Consider the following 5,602-nt stretch of genomic DNA (forward strand, 5'->3'; position numbering starts at 1 on the left):
CTAGACTATAGACTAGACTATAGACTAGACTATAGACTAGACTATAGACTAGACTATAGACTAGACTATAGACTAGACTATAGACTAGACTATAGACTAGACTATAGACTAGACTATAGACTAGACTATAGACTAGACTATAGACTAGACTATAGACTAGACTATAGACTAGACTATAGACTAGACTATAGACTAGACTATAGACTAGACTATAGACTAGACTATAGACTAGACTATAGACTAGACTATAGACTAGACTATAGACTAGACTATAGACTAGACTATAGACTAGACTATAGACTAGACTATAGACTAGACTATAGACTAGACTATAGACTAGACTATAGACTAGACTATAGACTAGACTATAGACTAGACTATAGACTAGACTATAGACTAGACTATAGACTAGACTATAGACTAGACTATAGACTAGACTATAGACTAGACTATAGACTAGACTATAGACTAGACTATAGACTAGACTATAGACTAGACTATAGACTAGACTATAGACTAGACTATAGACTAGACTATAGACTAGACTATAGACTAGACTATAGACTAGACTATAGACTAGACTAGACTATAGACTAGACTATAGACTAGACTATAGACTAGACTATAGACTAGACTATAGACTAGACTATAGACTAGACTATAGACCAGACTATAGACTAGACTATAGACTAGACTATAGACTAGACTATAGTTTTTTGTTAAAACTTTCAATTTTTTACTACAGCCAGTTTAAAAAATGAATTTAAACAAAGTGATTAGATTTTTTCCAAAATTAACATTTACTTAAAACCCATTTAAAGTTGAGTTATAAACATTGATTTTTCAAAGGTATTAAATGGAAATGTGTTTTCAGCTTTAACAGGTTTCAAGTGTGCAGCTCTTGGAAGTCACTTTGAACATGTATGTATGTGTGTAAATGTTGAAAATGTGTGTAAATGTTGAAAATGTGCGTAGGATTGTTAGTATTTGCTTATATGTTTATATGGAGGTGTAACTTAGTAAACATCTTCACCTGTTTAGAAGTTTTAAAGTCAATACGAGTTGCTTTTCTAATGCACTAGCGAACTAAACAAGCTTACACATTATCACTTCCACGTCCCAGAAGTTCGGTATGACTTGCTCGAACTAGTGATTTAACATGCCTTTCCTTGCGGAATTTGTTGAGTGCCTGGTAATATTAACAAATGATTTTATTTTAGATGGTGAAGTGAACTGATTCTACTTTACAATCCTATTTTACTACTGTATTTCCAAAACTTTCTTGTTTTGACAAATTTATAAAAAGTGTAAACACACTTGGTTAATAAAAGACACAAAACTACCAATTGACTTCCCATTAGATTACTTAGAACAGATACATAGAGTCCTCGTAGAACTACTGGGATTGTGCACATACCTACAAACTTTACATATTTACATCGTTATTTACATACTCGTATTGTACTTGTACGTTACGCAAAAGAAATGCTAAAAATGTGCAATGCTACTTTAGAAACCACTCGTTCCTTGAATGAAGTGCCAGAGATTTGAAATGCAAACAAGAAAATAACAACATTGGGCACTAAATTCAAGTGATGCCATTGTTCTTTACTCCCTTAGAACACTCAATCGCACATATTCGGAAATATAGTTGAACTAGAATAAGTGCATTGGTACCTTAGAAACTAGTGATGAGGAATAGAAAAAGTACTTTTTGGCTACTATTTGAATTAAAACAGAATTATAACCTAAACTCAGCAATATTTCATTTCTAGACATGCGAAGTTTTGTTAAAAACTGTTAAAGAATGAACATTTGTTCCCTTGTTTCTTGACGGTACAAGTACTTTGTCTCTAAAAGTACAATTTTTGAATTTTTATTGTTAACATTTTGCATATCTTTCATATATTATTTACTACATACAATCAAATCTTTCCAACATCAACCAGCATAAATACAACCACCCAACCAACCATTTACCCACTGAAGCAAATGCATTTACAATGAGTAATAAACAGAGCTTGTTGAATGAAAGCTGTGTATGAATGTTAGTGTCAGTATTCCAGTAGATGAAAACGTCTGCAACAGCAGCACTAAAAATAGCAACAAAAGAAACTGTAACAGCAGTAGCAGCACGAACAAGAATACCATCCAGTCAAGTAAATCAAAAAACAATGAGTGAATAAAATCAACATGAAAAAATCTCACATAAACTCACGTACAAACACTCCCATACACCTACATTACAGGACATTTAAATGAAAATCCCAGCATCCGTTTTTAACAAAAGAAAATTTGAAGAAAATGCTACACAGTCATGATGATTATATTGCATTATATGTGTATGTGTGAGTGTGTGTTTAAGTAAATTCCATAAATGGAATTGAATGTAATCAGAGTAAATTAAAATTGTTGTTTTTCTTATATACAAATTCCATTTCGATTATGAATATGAAATTGTATCAATATATGCGGGTGCGTATACGTTAAAATAATAGATGTATGAAGATAAATAACAATCATACGTAATGTTTTGCAATAAAAGAAATGTTAAAGTTTATCAAAAAAGTAATTGGCAAGTTTTCTTCGCCGAATCTTAATACCCTTCACCATAGTGTATTAGAAAAAATATTTTAATAATTATTTTTTTAAATTTCAACACTACAGTAGAGTCGGGATAAAGATAAAGAGAAAGATAAAGATTTTATGATATAGTGCCTCCAAAGATGGCTTATATTAACTATTACCTAGACATTTGGTATAATATATCTTCTTCTATATATATATAAAAGAGTAGCGTTACTGACTGACTGATTCATCATCGCACAGCTCAACCGGCTGAACCTAGAATCATGAAATTTTGACAGTAGATGTGTTTTTGGTTATATAGATCCACTAAGGAGGAGGATTTTTGGAAATGTGTACATTTAGGGGTAAAAAAGGGAAAAAACGGGTAAAACAGGTTTTCTTAATTATCTTACCTAATATTAGTGATACAAAAAAATTTTAAATGCACCTGTATCTACTCTTAAAATAAGCAGATGGGTGTCTGGTACTATTTTGAAATTCGTACTTAACAAAGGTGATTTTTGTACCTTTTTAGGCCCTTTATAACCTTTTAACTAATAAACAAAATAACACTTTTCAGTGACTACTACATATTGTCTGGATTACATAGAAGTAGTCTAATAAGGTCTTACTAATAATGTGTTATATAAATACTTTCTAATTCACTAGTCATCTTTCAATGAAGATATAGAATCTGTATACGTTTTATCAAGCCATTTACAATGATTGCTTTTTCTAATTACTTGTAATCGTTTGTGGTAAGTACTTGCCTCCAATAAAACGCTTTTGTGTAAGTAAATATTAGCATTTTAACTTTCATTACCATGTAAAGTTTTTACTGGGAAGCTATTGGTATATTATTTTGGAATTCAAGTACTAAGGCCTATATAGGACCAAATTCGAGTAAATTGTTTGGTACTTTTTGAAAACACATTTTTTCTGGAACAAATGAATGCAGATTTGAATCGTTTGAGTTTTATCTGTGATATATAGATTTAAATACGGAACATTTTGTAAACTTAATTCTCAAAAAAGTATATTTCTAAGCGATAAGGGGAAAAATTGTACTATTTTTATTAGTACTTTCCACTAAGGTAGAATTTATTCCACTTTTGGTACTTTTTCTTTCTTTAAATGATACTCTTTGTATGTTCTATAATATGAATTCTAAACACATGATTATTTAACATACACGGGCCTCATTGAATAAGATTCTTTAAGAGAGAACCTTTAGTACTTTTTATCACATAAATGGTACTTTTTGAATTTTCTAAAATATTCAACATAAATATTAACATACAGGGTCTTCACTGAAGTGGGAACTCTTTGGTACTTTTCCATTCTTCAAATGGTACTTTTTGGATTCTCTATAATAGTTAACCGGAACACATGACACACGGTCCTTATTAAATGAGAATTTTTGATTAAATGAGAAGTATTTTATAGTACTTTTTTTTCAAATAGTGCTTTCGAAATTTTCTATAATGTGGAAGCTAACGTATGAAACTCAAAATACAAGCTTCTTCCTGAATACGAATTTCTTCACATGATATTGAACGTAAAAAACTGAAACATTCAAAAAAATTTTAATCAATTTTAATTTTTCTATAAAAGTAAACAAAATTTTATATGTATTTAATTTTGGTTAGGGTAGTGAAGCACCCAGGGTATGCTAGTAGTCTATAAATTAGTCATTCGACTATTATATAGATTATTCTTAATCTAGAATAGACATGATTTTTTGTCGCACTGATATAAATATATTTTGAAAAAAAAAATATCTGTTTGTTATTTAAATTGCATCAATATATGAGGGTGCGTATACGTTATAAATAATAGATATAAGAAGATAAATAACAATCATACGCAATATTAAGCGTTTTGTAATACAAGGCAAAAAAGTACATATTTGATTATTAATATTTTATATTTTTGACGATATACTTTTATTAACAAGTTACAATATATTTTCCATTTTATAATGTATTTTATCTCAAATAAAATGTATGAATTTTTTACTTAAAGAAAAGTACTAATTAGAAACACAGACTATTCTCCTTAATTTTAAAAAATACAAAAGTTTTTGCTTCTATACTTACCTTTCAATTGCTAGAATGAAAAACAATTTTCCCCAAAATCTTTTCTGAAGTATAACCCACCCTGCAGTGGGATCATTGCATAATTTTGATAAAAATTCTAAATTCTTATAGATTTATTTTTTCCGGATATTTATCTCATTTCCAACATTGCGTGCCACTCTCTACAAATGGGGCATTCTTGTTTTACTCTGGCTTTTCTGTGAAATGATTTACTAATGTGCGTAATGCTTAATTTCGATTGTGATGACATCCGTTAAAGAGTTTCTCCATCTTCTGCCATTCATTCATTCTTCGTAGACCCATTTCGCATATGTGATCAATCTGATTGTATGAGTTGCCACTAGTGATATCCACGGATATTTGTGTTATCCTTATGCGGAAAGAGCGAGCCACCCATGACGAGGTGCAATGTTTGGCACGCTCACCGATGAGCTGGTGTTGAAGTTGTCACTGTCTACCATTGCCTTGAATAATATCTCCTCTTCGAATCTCATTGAGTGTGGTTGTAAGTTGTGTGGGTAATTCATCTTTTCTAGTATCTTTAGCATCTTCTTTTGGGACATAACAAAGTACTATTGAAACATTTCTTACAGAGTAAACCCTAAAAAAGGAAGAAAAATTCAATGGTATCACTTGTATAAGAGCACACTTCTCATTCATTCGACTCAATCATAAAGAACAACATCCGACACACTCACTCTAGGGGTACGGGAGGGGAAGAGCCATACATCCATCCTACATCATATATATTTAACACAAACTCAACGAACTTATCCCGAAATAAAGACCGTCTAGTAGTCATTTAACCAACATTCTCGAATTTAGGTTTAAATTACAGTCATCACGTGCATCCCGAAGAGACAAGACAAAGTCCGAAACTCTGTCCTGTGAGCTAGTTTCGTTAATCCGTTGTTGTTCTAGCTAAGCAGTTGAAT

Source organism: Lucilia sericata, unplaced genomic scaffold (genome assembly GCF_015586225.1).
Source record: "Lucilia sericata isolate MDLA Ls3-8-SP2 unplaced genomic scaffold, ASM1558622v1 Contig000249F_arrow, whole genome shotgun sequence".
Classification (NCBI taxonomy): domain Eukaryota; kingdom Metazoa; phylum Arthropoda; class Insecta; order Diptera; family Calliphoridae; genus Lucilia; species Lucilia sericata.